The sequence below is a fragment of the Agelaius tricolor genome, unplaced genomic scaffold, assembly GCF_023055355.1.
Source record: "Agelaius tricolor isolate 1412-34295 unplaced genomic scaffold, bAgeTri1.0.p SCAF_6, whole genome shotgun sequence".
Classification (NCBI taxonomy): Eukaryota; Metazoa; Chordata; class Aves; order Passeriformes; family Icteridae; genus Agelaius; species Agelaius tricolor.
The window spans coordinates 26,385,272-26,405,736 of NW_027269266.1; the positions used below are offsets into that span (position 1 = coordinate 26,385,272).

General features: G+C 35.5%; 1 long non-coding RNA gene across 2 annotated transcripts in view; it reads left to right on the top strand.

Annotated features, from left to right (window-relative positions):
- LOC139591377 (uncharacterized) overlaps positions 1–20,465 on the top strand; it is a 28,100-nt gene that overhangs the window by 6,456 nt on the left and 1,179 nt on the right. Inside the window, exons 2-3 of one of the 2 annotated variants that reach the window (XR_011679628.1) lie at positions 15,907–15,989; positions 19,978–20,111. This is a non-coding gene — a long non-coding RNA (uncharacterized lncRNA). Of the gene's footprint in view, positions 1–15,734; positions 15,990–19,977; positions 20,112–20,465 lie in introns of those variants that run through there. The other variant, XR_011679627.1, reaches the window with a different exon arrangement.

Here is a 20,465-nt window from a genome sequence, read left to right on the forward strand (position 1 = left end):
TTATTACTCATCACTGTGACATCTCATGAGATGCCAACACATCAAACATCAGGCTAATTACTAAGTCAAGACTCTTTCTATGGACATTTCTGTAAGGGTTCCAGCTAGTCTCAAAAACTAGAATTATTTGAGGGCATCAAATTATTTGTCCATCCTGCAGCAAGAATTAAATAAGCTCAAATTGAGATAGATTTACAGTGACATTACAGAAAAGTAGGCAAGAGAAGCCTTTTTCTTTAAATTTTATGTTTTAAATTTTTCAGTATCCCCCTTTTTCTGACAAGCTGCTGGCCATATGTTACTGTTTTAAGATGTTGGAGCTGACTAGCATAGGAAGATTTAGGTAAAATGGAAGTTTAGTTCTTCAGTCAATAAAGATCCTAACTTGCATGAGGAGTATTTTTAGTTGTGAAGTAAAATTAGGAAGGTCCTACCTCTAATGATAAACATTTTGAACAGTGCCAGTTTCTTTTATTCAGAACTCTTTTAATATAAGAAGTTTAGAACTAGTTTCATAATCCATGACAACTAAATTGGCAGATACAGTGATAATGTTTACTGGTTTTGAACAACATCTTTGTACTGGCTATTGTTTTCTGCTTTTATCCAAATATTTTCTACAAATAATAAGAATTGGGATTGTTTAAAAACATTTCAAATGAATTTAAGACATTCAGATTTTCTTGATTTGACAACACTATACTCTGAAGATAACCTCTAAAAGTAGGCTTCTAGAGAAAATATTGAAATTATGAATTTCAGATAAACTTCCTGAAATATTCCATGATGGTTTTTTTAAACATTTTAGATTGACAGTAATATTTAACATATTGTGAATATAAAAGATGGAAAATCAATATTAAAGGACAATATAGGTTGAAAAAGATGATACATTGGATTTTTTGCAATATATTTTTATTTATATTTCACTATTCATTAATTTATTTGTCATTTTAATGGCAGAAAAAACCCCAAAACATCTTCAAAGTCTGCTTAAACACCTCTTTACTCCTGAAGTGTATGTATGATTTTTGAACAGAAAACACAAATATATATATACACATACACACACACACGTATATATATATAAAATTTCTATCATTAGAAAGACTATTCTTGGCAGTAACATGTTCACTCCCTTACTTGTAAAACAGCTTAAAGAATCTTGTTTTTTGAACAGATCTCATCTGTAAGTCCATCTTGCTCCCTATCTAGCACTTGCAATAGAAGGCCTCAAGCCTGATCACTAACTGTGGTTTCCTGCCCTAACATCCACAATTAACAGATGAAGGACAATAGAGGGTGCATCCCCACCTGTCTCCCTCGGTATCTGCTTTTGGATATGGTTGTCCATGGTTTTGTTTAATCTCTTCTTGAACATATTGTTTCCTCCAACTCTGTCTTTGGCAGGAAGTTACACAATCCATGCCCTTTGCATAAAGAAGAATTTTCTTGTTTTAATCCAAGTTGAAATGAATTTCAGCAGGTAACCCTGTGTCTAGGTAGTCTCTTTCAAGATAGCTGCACCATGCCCTTAGTAATTTTATTTGTTCTTTTCTTGTTTTTTCTGACTCTGCTATGTCCTGCAGATATGGAGAGTGCTGCATGCAGTTGACAGTGACAGCATTATATTTTATCTTCATCCTCAGCTATATTCTTGATAATGCCCAGCATTTTATTGTTGGTTTTTCTTTTTGGCATCTGTTGGACTTTGAGCTGATGCTTATAGAGAACTGTCCATGATGGCTCTGAAATCTCTCTCTTCTGAGTGGAACATCTCCAATAAAAGGTTTTCATGTATCCAAAACAGAACAGAGGGCTTAAAGTTAAAATATAGAACTCTTTTATAAGGAAACTCTACTGATTGCAAGGCGGATTTCAACAGTATATTTGAAAGGGTGTTTAGAAAGAAAGTAAAGCTGCACCCTCTGTAAGTAGTAGTTCCAGCTATGAAAAGGTACTATTTAGATAGATAATATAAGGCTTTTTTCTGAGTAGCTTGCAAAAACTTATTTGACATTTTATCCAATCAAATTTTCAGTATACTAATACAGAAGCCTTCTATTTGCCTTTTGTGCAGGATGAATGGCACTTGCTGTAGCCACATTACATCATAATACAGCATTTGGTCAATGATTGGTGTTTTTAAACTGCAGGATCAGTTCAATGCAAATATCACAGAATAATTGCTTAACCTATCTTCCCCTTGTTCAGAGCTCTTCAGTGTTAAGTATAAAACGAGCCAGGGTTATGATTTCTGCCAAATCAATAAAACCAAAGGATTTGTGACCAAAGCCTTAATTGTCTTAACAAGAGCATGTATGCCTTTCAAACTAATGAATCATCAAGTATTATTGGCTTCTTTACCCTTAAGCCTTTTGAATAATGCAGATTTTTAAATAGAAGGGTAAATGTTATGTGTGTTAACAGTTTTACAAATTAGCTGTGATTTTGTTCTTTGGACTATGACACTCATTACTGGAATTGTGTCCTGCCATTTCCATTTGTCTGTGACTAATGTGTCAAGATCAACTGATTCTGCACTTTTGTTGGGTTGTTTGGGTTTTTGTTTTTTTTCTATCTTCAGTGTGTACAATCCAAGAGGTTAACTCAGAATTACTAATCACATCCATCAAATAGATCAGATCTTTCTTAGTACTGATTCCAGACACTTGACCAATGATGAGTTTATTCAGATGTAGTGTAAAACCTATGAGTAAATATTTGTGTGTCTGAGATTCTTGTAAGAGCACCTATGTTGTGAGGAAGTTGATTCTCAAAAAAAGTCATGGTCTTCATGCTCAGAAAACTGTATTCACATATATAAAGTGGAAGTGATTCTTCTGCTTACTGGTGAGGTGTAGAAGAGGAAGAAGGAAGAAAAAGAGGTGATGATAAGACAATATACAACAAAAAAAGAGTGCAAATATTCTTTCCAAAATTGACAGTGGGGGCGATGGTGTGTTTCTTCTACATGGCATTTTCATTTGCAATTTTCATTTTTCTGGCTTAATTAAAAAATGTGACCATACATCTTTTTTCTTTAACAAAGTGCTTAATGTCATTTAATAGTACTTTCTGTATTAAAGTAAAATGATGGATTTATATGCTTTTATAAGTTAGAGGCTAGACAAGGGTCCCGATGTGTACCCTTGCCTTAAAGAAGCCTTCTCTTCTGAAAATTGCTCAGAAGTGTTGGCTTTATGACTATGAATGCTACTTCTTACATAACACCAAAAGGTGTGCTAAAATCTGCAGCAAAGTGTTTGAAACTATCAGCAGCACCTCTACAGCACATACTCAGCCCTGGTTAGGCTGCACCTTGAGTATTGCATCCACTTCTGGGCTCCTCAGTTTACGAAGGATGTTGAGGTGCTCAAACATGGCCAGAGAAGGGCAGCAAGGATGGTGAAGGATCTGGAGGAAATCCAGAGTATTCACAAGAAGTATGGCATAAAGGATACCAGGACAACAAACCCCTGCATGTGAAAAGTGCCTAGGTGAAGATTTGGCACTAGTGTTAACTGCCTAAGGGCAGTGAAATTTAAGAAATTTCAGGTGATTTTAAGAGAGATATGATCCACTAGATTTATAACACAATATAAACATTGTGTAGGAGGAAATCACTCTTTCTAGTACAGCAACATGGAATTTTTAATTGATTTTCTTCCTAATCCATATGTCTCTTGTGAATATATATGTGTGAGAAGATACTCATTTATTTGTGCAAACAAATAATTTTCAGCTAGATGGTAGCTTTGGTAAATCTACCTAAACTTTATTGATGCAAGACTTACATCCTTTTTTCTCTGGTATTGTAGAACTGTTCTGATTAATAAGCTAGAAATTAAGGTCATCTTCTGGTGTTTACTCACATGCATAATGTCATTAATTTCACTAAGGGGCTTTGCACAAGGAAGTGCAAAGTTCCTCAATTTATAGTGTAAGTTTAAACAGTAGCAATAATCCCAACTGAAATTAACACTATACATAGTCTGAAACACTAATGATGCCTAGTTCATATTTTATCAACTGTTGATATTCAAAGCTCCAAAAGGTCTCATCCTGCTGTAAACTGTTCATGTTTAATCCTTTTCAGTGTCTGCCAGACACATTCACTCCCAGGTAGATGATACATAATCGAGCAGATTCCTTAGCAGATCATTAGTTCACAGTAAAATGTCATCTAACAACTCACAGTGGTACAATCCAGAGATGGCAAAGGTCATTCATTATTTGTCCAGCTCTGCAGGACAACTGACAATGTAAGAGACAATCTAAGCTGGCACTGGAAATATATATAGGAAAGTTTCTCTAAAAGTGCAGGCTAGCTTCCTATTATTTATTGAAGAATATTGCAGAGAGCAAGCCTGCAAAATTGCAAGGTATTTGCAGAACTAAGAAATTGATGAAGAACTTTGCTAAAATACCATTGCTAGAGTAAGGAAAGACATAACCTCCTAATCATAAATAAACCATGAAGGTCGTGGTCAACACACAGATGACAGAATGCGACTGAAGGACCACTTCATTCAACTCAGCCTCAGGCACTGGAGAAAAATTGTAGTTAAGTGTACTGATATGTCAGAAGGCAATAAAGAACCAGAAATACCATCAGCTTCAGGGTGACAGTCATAGAAACCTGAACTCTAAGAGCATTGATCTTATGTGTAAAGGCAAGCAGAAAATGATTGCAGTTGACAGAAACTGTGGATTTGAAAGACAAATCTTAATCCTAAATCACAAATAATGAAGCTAATAGTGTTTGTGAGAAATGTACTGTACATACATATCACATCATTGAGTACATAACACCAGCATGAAAGTTCAAAAATAAACCAAAAATTACCTGACAGCAGAGTTTAATAAAAGATATGATATGAGTTATATGCTTTCAAAGAGAAATGTGAAATATTTAAAACAGACTAGCTTGAACTGTTGAATGGCAATCATCAGATTGTTGCACCTCTGAAAGTGCCATTGCCAAGTTCACTAAAACAATCTTCTAAGAGGGGCTAAAGAACATCTTTTTTTCAGAAATATTGCACTGCTTGAATACTAATCTCAGAAGAACCACCAAAGGAGGAAAAAAAAAAAGCTGTCTCCTACAGTGGCACTGAGCCTAAATTTTCACTCCCTAATAACCATTATATTTACAGCAGGACAGTATGTCCTGATATGCCTAAAGCAAACATCTTTGCAATTCCTGCATGCAGTAACCAGAGTATTTACCTCCCAGTCAATTTTTCTTATATTTCCTGCAGTGAGACATATGCAATCTTTGATTTGACAACACAAATAAAGTGAGCATTTAGGAAAATTTAGAAGCCAGTAAACACAATTCAGATTTTTTTTTGAGTGTATTGAACTATAACACCATAATTTTCAGACACTGATGATTAATTGAACTTTAGGCTCTACCTCTTCCTCTCTACGTTTTAATGAATCTAGATAGATAAAAATAATATTTTAATTCTATGCAGTTCATGCAGTCACAATCTCAACATCAGAATTTTATGCTCCAAAAAATGTAAAGGATCTGTACATGTGGAGAAAAGTGAAAAGTATGAGCTTTAACTGCTGCATATTTTGTCTTAGTTATACATGCAAAAATACTACTTTTTTGTGGTTTTGTGCTTGTGGTCTCTGCAATATTTAAAAAATATTTTTTGCTAGCTGAATTCTAATTTCCTATCTATTGATATTTTAAGTATATATAGTAGCAAAATGTATAAACTGAGCTGGGAAAGAGCTGACTTTCACTACTAGATATTTGACAGAATTGATAAATAAACTGTTTCACAATTTAACAAAATAGGGGTAATTGTGGTGGGGATTTTTATCTTATTGCTGTAAATAATTGAGTTTAAAAAAAATTCTCTAAATCTTGAATGAAGAGTGATAGTGGAAGAAAAATACAAAGGAGCTGTGAAAAATATATGCTTGGCATCAAAAGTGGTGTCTTCTACAAGACCAGCAGAATGAAAGCTGTGACTTCAACAACACACTTCAGCAGGTATTTCTTGTAACAAATTAAAATACTGCTTGGTATGAGCTGTGCAGAATGATTGCAGAGCCACTGTCAAGCCTTGTACTGAAAGCTAATCAACACAGTTCAGTCAGCAATCACTGGATGGAGAGAAAGCTGGAAGTCTTGCAATTATGCAATTGTCTTATTTATTGAAAGAACTGCTGTCCTACACAGAAACTCAAAATTGATAGTGAATTTGCAGTGGACGGACAGCTAGTTCCTCATTTTACAAAGGGTGCCTTTGCATATTTCCATTTTCTCTGGTGTAGGTTTTTACTACATTTACAGGGTCTTGGTGTGCAAGTCTAATTTCATGGAGAAAAAAATCTTGGACATACTAATGAATTGTTACTGAAAAGAGAGGAAAAAGACAATATAAAATAACTTTCAGTCAAGTCAGCAATGCTAAACAAGAAGTCACTGACTATGAAGCTTCACTCAAGTTGCCTTAGCTGTCAGTACTGAAAAAATGTGAACATTAGAAAATTTATTCCTGTCTTTGTGTTAGCCTTAAAATCTCATCCTTGTTTGGCATTAAAGGAAACACTCAAATTCTGAGCATCTAAAAAGTCTGCAAGCTGAGATATAAATTATAGATGATATGACAGCTAGAAAGACATAAAATAAAATTAAATTAAAGCCTGTTCATTTTCCACTGCAATTTTTCTCCAGAATAGACTCTCTAAACTGAGTTTTGTTTAACTCTGCTGTTTAAACATGGTCTGTTTGCTGAAAGTCACTAGAGGACTAATAATCACCTTGTATGCTTTAGTGGGGCAGTTGACTTCAGAACCAGAATACTCCCTATTGCCCATACCAAAGTAAATGTTTTGAAACTGCATCAGGAGAAATCCATGTGCTGATAGGTCTCTTCTGATTTTCAGGTCTCATTAAACTTTGCAGGATTTTAATGAAATGAATTTGTTTTCTGAAGTTCTGCCCTAGCCCCAGTCTTTTGCAAAATCAACCTTCAGTGGCTGCTCTGACAGGAGTGCACAAGAGCCCATTGAAAATCAGTGCCAGCAGCCCACTGACCCTTTAGCTTAGCTTAGGCTCATCATGAAGGATCTTTAGAAGTGACCGTGCTAAATCTTAACCAGAAATTAATGAACAAAACTAAACAGCTAACCTGATTCAATATTTAACGCAAAAATAACCAAGTAACCCCATTCTCCTTCCACACCTCCCAAAATCTCACCATCCAAATCTCACCTTTCCCATCTTAATTGTTCTCTTTTGTCATCTTAATTATTTCAGAACTTATTCCAGAATGAAAATGTTTTTCGTCTGTTGATTCAGAAGGAATCAGGTTTGGTCTGCTTTGGTTTGAGTTAAAATAGCAGCTCTCTGATTTTTTTTCTTCTCCGCAGTCAGAACATGAAGATCTAAGGTATTCTAAAGCCATAAGAGCATATTTTGACTTCTTTCAACTTATTCATGTCAGAACATCTGAAGAAACAAAACTGAATAGAATTTGACCATATTTTTAAAAGTAAGAAATTTTTGAAGGAATTTGCAAGGAAATTACATGAATGTGAGACTGAACTGCAAAGAGAATCATTGCTCAAGTAATTTAACTATATGAGAAATGAAATAATTTATCAGAAAATGTGCAAAATTTACATAACACTGATTTATTGCAAACATTAAAAAAAATCACTCAAAGTGTTCTCCATAAAAAGCACCTAGAAAATACTTCCCAGCTTCAGCATCATCTCAGTGTTTCTGTTACCAAAACTGAAATTGATCTTTCAAAGGTTGTGTTATTCCTTGCCTTAGTTCTTTCTTGATAGGACAGGACTTGGGTTTGCCAACAGAGGGCAATAGTCAAGCTAGGAAAGACTGCATCCATCATTTTTGCAACTTCTAATGAGTCAGAAGGACACATAGAATCCTCATCTGCTTTTATGGATATTGCTGTGTAATTGCAGTGTAATTATGGCACACAACAGCTTCAGAAAATTATCTTTGAAGAAAACAGCTGGTTCTCTTTAACAAACAGAGATGAAATCCTGTCAATTAAAAAAAAATCCAAAGGAAAAATACTAAAAATATATGCCAATAATAAACAGGCAACAACAACGACAAAAAAAAAAAGAAATAACATAAAAAATTGAAATGAATAAATCTGAGGAACTGCTATGAAAAATATGACTGAAGTATAAAACACGAGAAAATTACAATGATGTGAATGTTCTTTCATTACATGGTTTTATATTACAAAGCAAAGAGGCTCATTGAAAAGATTTCCATTTTCCTTCTTCCACTCATGAGTAGTATGTAAGATCCCAGTCCTGACAGCCCTTCTGCATGCTTTCCTCCTGACAGCAGAAATCCCCTTGGTTTCAGTGGAATTTCACAGGCTGATAAGGCCAGCCACAGCCCCGTGCCGCAGCTCCAGAGCACAGAGCTCGCCAAGCCTTGCTCTGCCAAGGAAACACTGACAGCTTCCTTTGGGGGTGAGGATGGGGGGCGAACGCACTGCACCAGGGCCAGGCTTGGGTGCTGGCTTGGCTTGGATGAGAAGATATGCCCAGGGCTGGGAATTGCCACTGCAGCCCTCAGGAAGAGCAGAGCAGCCAGGAGAAGCAGTGAGCTGTGGGGAGAGGAGATGCAAGGAGCAAGTTTTAGCAGCCAGTTGGGGAACGAGACCAAACCGCTCCACCACAGGCCTGGATGTGCACCAGCTGACACTAGCAAAGGAAATGGATGGGAATTTGGTGCACTTCTGTAGTGTGGAAACAATAAAATAGAGAAAGGGAATGCTGCAAAGCACTTTTTAGTAAGTGCAGCAAGTGTTTTCCAGGAGTTTTGAAATCTGTATTGATATGTAAGCGCAACTGTTATGTAATTAAACTTAACTAACAAATTAGTCCAAAATAACAGTTAAGCAATACATGCAGAAAAATATGTTTTGTGGCAATGGTCTGTAAGCCCTAGAGCTACAGAGCTTTCAGTACTGAACTTCCTTATTTCCTGATGTTAAAATAGGTGAACTGAGGGACTGGGATTATCTCCCACAGATTAATTTGCATGTATGCTGTATGGCTCTTCTGTAGGCAGCAGACAGAGAAGAAGAAAAAATATACATCAGTACTAGTAGTAGTATTTGTGTGCCAGGAAGAGATTCACCATTAGTGAAGTAGGTTGCACTACCAGACTCAAAATAGTTATTGAGTGGGGAATATTAACTCTATTAAGCTTGAAAGCAGGTGGCCAAGGTTGCACAGAAGAACCTTATTTGGCATATAGTATGATCTGTGAAACATAGAAAAATAATTGCATTTTATTTATCATACTCTTATTTTATCAATTCTTAATTTGCAGATATTTATAAATGTTACAAACCCTTGAAATACACAAGAAATCTATAACCTATGTCAGTATTGCATCATGTAAGCATTTTTGTAAGTTCCCAGTTAAGGATGTACTTTGCACTTACAATAGAGTTATTAAAGTATAATTATATATTTCCAGTTAATTTAACAGTGTAACTAATAATAAATGAAAATAGCTCATGTTAAATGAAAAAAAAATAGCAATTCAGGAAGAACTGTTTAATTTTCTCCATGGTGTGTCTTTCTAGTTTCTTACATTCCATTTCCTTATTTCTTTAAATTTGTTAGAAACGGTGATCAGGCTGGAAAAAACCTCCAATCAGAGGCAAGAGTTCACTCTTGCGTATGTATATTGTTCTCTGTATCTGATGCAGAGCAAGACTTGCCTAAATATTTGTAAAGGCTGGTGTCTAACAGTTGAGCCACTTTGTGGGAAGCCTTATTGCTCCATGGAATGGAAGCTTTCATTTAGTTCACGAGTTTTGAACAACAGAGTGTTCAAACTGGAATGGAGCGTTGGAAGTGTAGACAGCTGGAAGCACAGAGGCAGGGCACTGAGCAGAGGCTGATTCAGAAAAATGCAAACTTCCCAGTAGTCTAATCAATAAACTGAAAAGTACCTTCTGCATTGTCATCTGTGACACAGGCTGAGGAACAAATAACTTTAAGCCGTACCTCAGAGAAGCAGGTGTTTGATGTTGCTTTTTATCCTGTCTGATAATACAAGGTTAGGAAAAGAGTCATCATTATGGATATTTCTTGCCAAGCGGACAAAAAAGATAAATGAGAAAGATGGCTTTATGAAAAGGCAGTTGGAATGTATTGTTGTAATTGGAGGAAATATTGGCAAATAGTGTAACTGAACAAAATATTGAACATACATGAACCTGTGTTTTAAAATGCTCAAACCACAGTTCCACTTTATGGAACTAAACTACAATCTATACCAGTAATCAATTGTGTGTAGACAATCAAGCAAGCTTTTTTCCATGAATTCTGCTGATTACTGAAAAGAATTGTTAAATATTAAAATTAAATATGGATATTCATTTCTAGAGGAGACAGTGCTGGTTTTGAATCAAAGTCTTTAATTAATAATAGCAGAATTTTACCATGTAGATGTTTACATTTTTCTTTAATGTGATTATGAAAAATTAATTTTTTACATGGTAACAACAATTGGCGGATAGTTTTATTATTTTCAAAGAGGAAGACATTGCTCTGGGAGTTAATAATTTAAGGATGGACATGAAGTTAGGCACTGGGAGGAGGAACAAGGAATTTATGGGTACACCAAGGACAAAGAGTTTGTTTATCCACAGGGATTGCATAGGCTGTGGTTAAGTGAATTATACCATCGTAACATTTCAATGCTGAGCACAGAGAATAATTGGTTCACATAAACTTCAGTGCTGTTTGTTCCTTGGTTGGTTTTCTAGAAAAAGCTCTGAATTTGAAACATTCAGCGTGAAAGCAGCTGTGCATGCCAGATTATATTCCATAGACAGCACCTCTAACTGCAAAGGGACTTCAAAGAAAGAAGAAAGAATTTTCACATGACAAATTTTTGCTTTGAAGATTTGGTTGTGATACTTCTTTAAAGATGAATATGACTAGACAGATGTACTTGGCTGGGTAATAATGATTAGTCATATTGGTGACATAGCAGTATCTACATTTACATCCATCCACAGGAATAGGAAATATCCTTAAAAGTGATATGTAACTTCATAGATGCTTAAAATTTCTGACTAGAACTTTAATGAAATAAAGACTAGGTGAGCCTTATGAATCCCAAATCTATTAATGAATCCAGAGTAGGAACCTCTAAATGTCAGGTGTTTTGGTGCAGATACCCAGCTTACTGCCTGTGTTACAAATGAAGTTCTGTGCTTTAGGGCCATATTTTTTGTCTCTTGGGTGAGTACATGGGCAAAGGACCATGTGTTTCTTGGATGTGAGAGCTTTTACAAGGGTCAGTGGGTTTTAATTCCTAGTTTTTATCCTCTTGTTGTGCTACAAACAAGTTGTTACTTCGTTGCTTTATTTATGGGAGCATACGATTTTATGGCCATTTTTTTGTGAAATGCTGTTCATCTCTGTGTTTCCAATTATGACACTAAGTGTAATAAAATTATACCTTTTGGAAGAACATAACTTGCATGGGCAGAGTTTTGGAGAGCCTGATACCTCAAGGCCATATCTTAGATTTGTCTTTCATCATGTGAGAAGGTGGAGTTGAGTAGATACAATTTCTCAAGCAGTGATGACAATGTCCAGATTTTCACTCTTCTTTTTGATAGTTCGCTGGTTTTTAAAAGCTTCTTGTTTTATTTCTGCTTAGTTGTAGTAAGCCGTCAGTTTTAAAAAATATTTTCTTCATTCTTGTTTATTTTGAGGTTAGATAGAAAAAGGACTGTGCACAACTGAGAAAAGGAAGCAATATTTGCACTTCTCAGAAGTTCAGACATATATGAGTAGTTGACATAAATTTTATAAAGGTCAGACTATCAAGAGTTTCACACCCCCAGAAGTACTTTAATCTATAGCTTCAGAATAGATATATTTAAGCTAAGACATATCTGTAATCACAGAAGTCTTGTATTTCAATAGTTTTGTTTTGGGGGAGGCTATGCAGTAGATATTAGTGACTATATTAATTACTGTTATCCTCTGGAAAAGTATAAGGACTTTAATTCCCTGTCTGCTAATCAAGCTTTGTAAATGACTTTAAGCCTCATTGCAAATTTATATTATATTTAGATGACATAAGAAGATGATAGGTATCCCATGCTCCTTCCATTTACTTGTTCTGATAAGATTTCTTACTATGAGATATCCTCCAATAATGTTTTTGTCGGCACTTCTGAGTCTGGATATCCTAATAGCAGAAACTTTCAGGTTAAAAAAAATTAAATTAATGGTAGAATATGTCACTCTCTTTGTACTACATCTACTGGAGATTACTTCTTAGCTGCTGAGAGGGACAGAGTTGTTTTCATTTTCTACTAAACTCTCATCCAGATTTACCTAATTCTCAAATGTAGGTAAAAAGCAGTTCCATAAATATAGCTTATATTCTCACAGAAAGTCACAGACACAACCAGTTGTTCATTTTGATTGTCCTTGTTAATTTTTGAAGTCAGGCTGGAGTGACTTCGTTTCTCACCAAAATGTTTTGTGTTCCAAAGGTCTTCAAACCAGAGCTATGGAGTGTCCTGCAAAGAAGCCCACAGCTACACATAAGCATGTTCTACAGCCACCTAAAAATATCATTGTCCCAACTCAAAAGCTGCCAGCTATTTGAAAACCTACCAGGTAGTGAATCTGCTATTTTAAAAGATTTTTTTTTTTATTGTCCTTTGTTGCGATAGGGAACATGCTACATATGTCAGCGTTTCCAATGTGTTTCCTGCCATGAAGGCCTCCATCTTCCATCTAGTCATTTGTAAGTCCCCAGAGTTGGCCACAAGCCTATTTCTGAGAGAGTTTCTTCACCAACATATGGCTGTGTTCAGAATGATTGCTCTGGCCTTCAGTCTGCTCATTTAAACCTAATGAGGTCCACAGAGGTGACTGTATGACTCACACAATGAAGTCATTTTTCCAATTAACATTCTGACAAATGCCTTATAAGTAGAGCTGCTTCAATAGGTTTCCACAGGTGGGGGAGAGATCAGATATCACAAAATACTCAGTTACTTTCTTCTGATTTGAGAAATTCCATTCACTCCAGAGTATGACTGTTCACACAACAGATGGATATTTCACGTCTGTGGAGTGTGACCCATTCCTAAATCAAGCTCTTTATCTGCAAGCCAAAGTGCTTGTGCAAGGCACAAAATTAACCTTAGTCTTGAGTAGGCACTCATAATGTTCATACTAAAAAGCCTTCCTTTTATTAGGAAGTCTTTTATTCATTATTGTGGGATATAATGTTTGGAAATGTAAGCAGCTGACACCTAATGGAAGACTTTTAAGTAACCAATTGAAAAGCCATTCTTCCTGTCTGCCTATGCCCTTCCATTTTAGTATTTGTGACTGTTTACTCAAACAGCTTTTCTTGCATGAATATGAGAGGAAGAAGGGAATCACAAATCATCTACAGAGTATTAAGTTTTTTTAATTTTTACTGGCTAAACATTATCTGTTCTTTCCACATTTAAAAAAAATATGAATCGATTAGAGCAAGAGCAAACCCACATGATTTAGCAAACAGTTATGCTCTACAAATTGTGAATTGTCAAAGTAAATTGTCAGCAGATCTCCCCATGTACTGAAATTTGGTACATACACTGTTTCCATATACAATGAAAACAAGAAATAAATTCATAGGTACACAAAATCTTTACCAGACAAATTGGAGCAGAAAAAAGTAATATAGTGCTATTGATAATGTATGCCTCAGCTATCACTAATTGGAAATTTTGCACTTAATAATATTTTGACTTACTTTCTTTGATAAAAGATTGAAATTATAAACAGCTTATTTTTCCAACTTTGACTCTGTGGAGATACATAACCAGCACTACTACTGAGTAAAATGACAATAAATTGTGCAGAAGCTATTCAAGAGTGAAAAATAAACTACTAGAATTATCCCAAGAAACAACAAAGAATCAAACCTGTGGCTTCCTTCCTTTTCAGATTGTTTGGTACAACCTTTCAATAATTTTATGGTGCATTTTTAGTGGTGGTATTATTATTATAATAATTGGTATTATTATTATAATAATTATTATTATATCCAGTAGTATATTCATTATCTTTTTATAATCTATAACTTTCATTTGAGACTTTATTACTGTTATCATGGAAGCAGGTAGTGAACCAGTTTAACCCTATGAAAAGAGACAGTGTAACCATACTTCTTCAAAGAAAATCCCTTGTTTGGGATATCTCTTTCATCTTTTTATGAATATATAATCTCAAACTATGTGGGAGCTTGAGTATTAGAAGTAACATGAAGTGCAAATTTACATTTACACTGCTGGAGTAATTAAAGGGAAGTACACCCAAGCAGGGAAGCTGTCTCAGTAGTAATATTCCTACCACAATGTACTGATATAGTTGAGTCAGGATTTGCAAAGTATGGTAGTATCTACTACTGGACCAGCTTCTACAGGAAAAAAAATATATGTAGGCTTTTAAATACATATGAACTCCAGCAGATTTGAAGTAGGTGAAGGGAACTCCAAATCTAAAGGCACTTACTTCATTTGCTGCTTTCAAAATATAAATATGACACATTACAAAGCTCTATAGCAATATTCAAATTAATCTGTAACTAGCCAGAATGAGGCAGTGTTGCCTAGAGAGACAATTGTACTAAGGGACTACAGTGACCAAAGAAAGGATTTCTGCAAGCTCTTGCAAGCTTACCAAGTCATTTATAGACAGTGTGGATAAGGGATCGTGTAAGCCAGTGAACAGTGAGCCATCGAGTCACTCAGATGGATTTTGGTTATACTGACTGCCTTTGGAAACATGAGTCTTACCCATTGTGTGATCCTTTTCACCTTCCTTTGGGTGTTCTACAGAATAAATATCTACAGGTAGGGCTGTTTCAGGTTCCCATCATGGAAGTGAGACAGAAGAAACAGGAGCACAGTTCATGTCAACCACTTTTGACAACAAATTACTCCAACAGCAGAATGCTTCCCTACTAAAACAAGAGACAAGGGAAGTCCTCTCTGTTTAATAAAGTGATCTCTAGATTTATAGGTAATTTGTTGCCATCAATATGTTTTTCTTGTTTGATTTTGCTTTTGTGGAACAGGAAACATTTTTCCTTCTACTAACCATTTGCCGTCAAATTATTTCTTATTGGTCTCAGTTAGCATAGCCTGTTGTGAGCACTGCTCCATGAGAATATGATACTGTAATCTTCAGAATTCCATTAGTGAATCCTTCAGAGTGACTTAAAATTAATCTGTCAGCATAATATCTCAGTATGTTTTCCTTCTGGTAAGAAACAAAAACATCTTTCCCTCAAAATTCCTGTGCATTTAAGTGGTCAAGTAGTCTGATGGAAAAATCAGGTTGGAAAGAGGGGGATAGAAGAAAAAGAACAAGATACCAGCCTTCTATGATTCCTGAGGAGACAATATATTTGATGATCTCATCACAAAGGTTACTAAATAAATGAAAGTAAATGGCTGGTTGATTCCCTTTAATTCAACATGTGGTGTAGACACTTCCTTCCTATTCCCTCACTACAGTACATTGGATCACATTAGGCTTGACAATAAGGATTGACTTAGTGGTTTTCAGTTCTGTATAGTGATTTTGATTATTTTTCAAAATGATTTAATGATTTACTGATTGCTCTAATGTGCTTTCTAATTCCTCATTTTGTTGGTGGTGCTTTTGTTAACTTTTTTTTTAAGTCATTACTAGAGCTTTATTGACATACATTAGATGTTAATTTACAAATTTACCAATTTCTCAATCCTGTGTTGGTTTTCTTATCAGATCACTGGCCTTTTGGGTCTTTATGTTCCTTTTCATTTTTTCCCATTTTTTTTGCTATTTCAGTCTCTCTGTTGGGTGCAGTGGGATATGAGCATAGCTATCAAGGACAATAACTGGCTACCAAAGTTACTATTGCATTAAGGCAGGTAAGAACTTTCGGGTGTGTTTGATGTGAAACAGGAATGTAGTACAAATGCAAATATTCCCCAGTGTAAAATAAAGCAAATGAAAGGAAATGAACATAAAGTACTGATTCAATGGTTCATGATCAATGCTAGTAAGGATGTTGGAATGGATGGTTTAGTATTTCTGAAGATGGTTCCACAATATTAATCCACTATCTTGAGTTATTTAATATGTCCTTGATAGATGCTAAGGCATTGGTAAGGCTTTGCATACATCCTGGAATTAGTGTCATTTAAAGAATTATCAGTTTTTATTGCCTCTCTTACCAGTCAGTACAAGTTAACTTATTAGACTGTAAAAGACAGAGAATGATGGAGACTGCAAATTCTTTTTTTTCAGATTTCTCATAGTCATCCTTTCATGTGACTTTCATCCTCATTGCTTAACAGCTCTGATCTTTCTGCAGTTTATTAATGGCAGAACTTTTGCTTTTAAAAATTGGTTGACCCAAGTAAGTCTTACAAATGTCTTCAGATATTTTCATGTATCCAGTTTAATTAATACGTTACTTATAGACTTTAACAGAAATAATTAGATATGGGCTCTTTCACCATTACATATTTTAATGGCAAAATCAATCAATTTCTGGTTTATATTATTAATATTGATTTACTTTCATTTTCCAAAAATACCCATCTGATAGCATAGTGTAGTGGTGTTGGTACTTTATCAGGTTTAAAGTCATCTTTTCAAAGCAATTTTGATCTTAGTCAGGACTGTTTTCAACTGAAGTGGACTGATAATCAATAGAGAGAGAAAATATTGCTGTGCTTTTGGGACAGAAGAATTGGAACTTCAATCTATTTTTTAAGTTGCTAAAGGAAGAAACTTCTTCCTAACTTATTTTTGCATGTGTTGTAAAAATGGGAGAGTAGCCAGATCCCTTAGGTTACTTGATTTAATTTAAGCAGACTGTGTCTTTTTTCAATGCATACTCACTTCTGGAGCACACACCTTTTTAAGACACCTCTGCTGCTCCTGCTTATGTAGTCCATTGCCTTCCTGCTACTGGAGCTGAAAAAACTCCTTTTGAAGATAGATGTTATTTGTTTTGTGTGAAGGCTCCAAAAAATGAGACTTCAAAATCATACAGGGCGTCAAACCTGTCCCTGAACATTCAGTGATGTGTAACAAACTCATCCTGTTGACACTGGCAATTGCTGACTTTAACAACATGATAGCTAGAGATGTGTGAAACGTTCACAATGAAGCCAAACACCTCTGCAGTTTCATGCTTTTAGAAAAGTCCTTCATATGAAAACTGAGGTAAGCCTACTCTTGAATTCAAAAGAGTTCTGACATTGAATAAGACTCCGAGCTTCATTCTAATTCAAGCTAAATCAGGCATTTGTTATTCTATTTATAGGCTTTTGTAAAAAATGAGTGAGTACTTTCCTCAAAGAAAGCCTGTACCAATCAAAAGCAATGTGAATATTCCTGCAAGTTTTCAATGATCTATCACAAAAATTTTCATGGATCTCATAATGTAAGATTATGCATTAACTCTATTATTATGCTAAAATAATAAGCACGTTCATTTAGAGTCTTCCATTTATTTTAACTTCAAAACATTCTGGTGCAGTCATCCAGCCAACGGCCCACACAACATTTCTGGCCTCAAGGCTGACTCAATCCAGGCAGATTTATCTTTTGAAAAGCTGGTACCACTATTCTGAGAGAAGAAAAAAAAGCTTCTGACTGAGAGTAAGGGTTGCCAGACATGACTCAGTCCCCAAACCCAGAATCCTGTGCTATGCAGTGTTTAAAATGTCATTTCACATTAATAAGTTATTTGAAAAATAAAAGAAAATATAAAAAGAAAAAAAAAAAAAAAAGAGAGGAAGAGAAGGAAACTGGCACCATGCCTACATTCCTCCTGAGCCAATTTTGCACTTGCCCAATTGCAAGCATAAGTGGAACCTGCATTTGGATGCATTTTTGTGAATGACTATGTTACAAAGCCAGTGAAGCTCAAGAAACAATAAAGTATTGGCTGTTTTACAGTCATATATGGTTATGGTGCATCTGCTGAGGTATGGCCAGCAAACCAAGTGTGATATGGAATGTGTGAATGTGATTTGCTTTGACCTTGGTATGTGAGGGTATCACCAAGCATATATTTTCACTCAGACATGTAGCTTACCATTGGACCAGAGCGAGCATGCACTAGGATGTGTGATTTGTGTATTTGTAACAGAGGGAGGGGGCCTGAACTAAACATGGGAACTTTGATGTAGTAAATATCCTCAATTACAGAGTCTGGAGGGAAAGGAGAAGGTGAGAAGGTCAGATTGTGACTAAGGAGGTAAAAGGAACAAAGACTGTTTCTTCCTTTGTACTCACCTAACAGTAACCTGTGAACCATTTCCATCTTAGCGCTATTTTGACCTGTTTAAAGGTCATGCATAAGAGAGCAAAAAGGAGAAAGCTTTCTTTGTCAGCTCTTGTAAAGATGTGCAAGGGACAGGGACAGTCTTGCCTGATCTAATCAAAATTCTGAACTTCCAAGCACATTTCAAAAGGATAATTTGAGCTGATAATGTTAAATAAAAGTTTGTGTCTCTTCCTGTGTCAACAAGCCTGCTGTATTTGACTAACTGAATATTTGAAAAAAATAGATTTGACTGGAACTTAATCTTTAAATAATAAGAGTTAATTGTCATTTTCTCCCCTTTTCATCCATTGATAGTCATATCTCTTGCAACTTATCAAAAAATTTCAAAATAGGACTAGTTGCAAAAACCTGAATCATTGAGATTTTTACTCCACCACACTGTAAAGATCTTATCAAAAAATTGGCAAAATGTATCACCTGCTCAGACATGAAAGTGTGTGATTTCAAGTATATGAACCGAAAAGCCCAATGTAGAAAAGCCTATGACTCAGCTGTAAGACATTTCATTGCACGAGAGCCTCCATGTGCCATTTAAAATGTATACGTGTCATCATAAACCTCCCACTCTCCTAAGAATAGAGCTGTCACTGGACCCTGTTATCTCACAACCCCAAGGTACAGTATGATAATGATACTGCTTAACATCAGTGTACAGAGAGAGAAAACACTGGAGATGCCGCAAGCATCTCAACTATAAAGAAAATCAAATTAAAATATTAATTTACTGATTAATATAACATTAGATGACCCATTTCTCGTGCTTGTTAAACAACAAAGACTTGCAAAACTAAATAAGAGCCTAAGAGATAAGTGTTTTAAGAATTCCCATAGAGATGTTTAGCTTCTTTTTAAACATCATTAAAGATGTACTTTGCATATAACAGGCAGTTCTATTTTTTTGCTGCACTGACAACTCCTGCTTGTTTTTATTACTGTACACTTTCAAAAAAGGTTACAAAGTGAGGGGTTTGGTCATAGAGCTTGAACAATCAGCTCATACTGTAGAATAAAAGAACATGAATACAAGGCAGACTTGGGAGGAAGGGGAATAAAATCATGCAGATAAACAGTGGGTTTAAAGTTTGATATGTAAGCATGTGAAAAAAAGAAGTAGCCATTTTTACCCTCTGTGCCTGGAAAAGGCAAAGGAGAAAAGTTTCTTTGCTGATCTTTTCCATATAAAACGACTGCTATTTGGGAAAATGGAAATTGAAATACATGATTTTTAGACAGGAAATGACAACCTAATTTAAAGTAACTTACTTCAAAGCTAAAAATACCACAGTCAAATTCTATAGCACTTTTAGCCCCGTTGGAGCATGGTAATGTCCCATGACATGAGAATATTGCTTGAATTTTTGTGCTATATTTTTACTGAAAAATGTCAGTAGAAATATTTAGCCAAATTTTTAAAAAATTATCTTTCTGTGTAAGCCAAAACCTCACAGTATTAGAATTGTCATGGCACTCCTATGAGAAAATGTATTACTTGCTAGGGGAAGAAACTGTGAATCTTCTGTTTCCATGGATAAATGTCTTTGTCTTTTCCTTAGTGATCCAGAAGATATGAGACTGTGAGCATGGATATTCACCTTGTATGTCAATAGCATGAGTATTTTAAAATGAGCTCAAAGGGAAGAGAGAACTACCAGACTGGTCAGAAAAAAGCAAACTACTTCAGTAACAGGTAGTTAATATTCTCTTTGCCAAATTTTGCCTTTCTGGCCTTGGCCCCATCATGCATGTGATTATGTGGGTTGGAAATAAGGCAGCTTGGGCTTCCTAAAATACAGGGGGATGTGTACATCAGTCTGTTCCCTGGATGTGCAGTGTTCCAGGTTCTTATCCCTCTCCTTTTTGTTCTTGTCCCCAGTCACTGCCTCCAGGGTACCAGCTCTCCTTATCCTGCTCCCATGGCAACGAGTCTCTGTTCCAGCAGTAGTGGCTCTGTCTCTTCATCTCCTCCCTCTGCATCTATGTTCTGCAACTTAGAAGTAGCTTGATTTTCTGTCACTACTTTTCTTTCCTTTATTTATCCTGA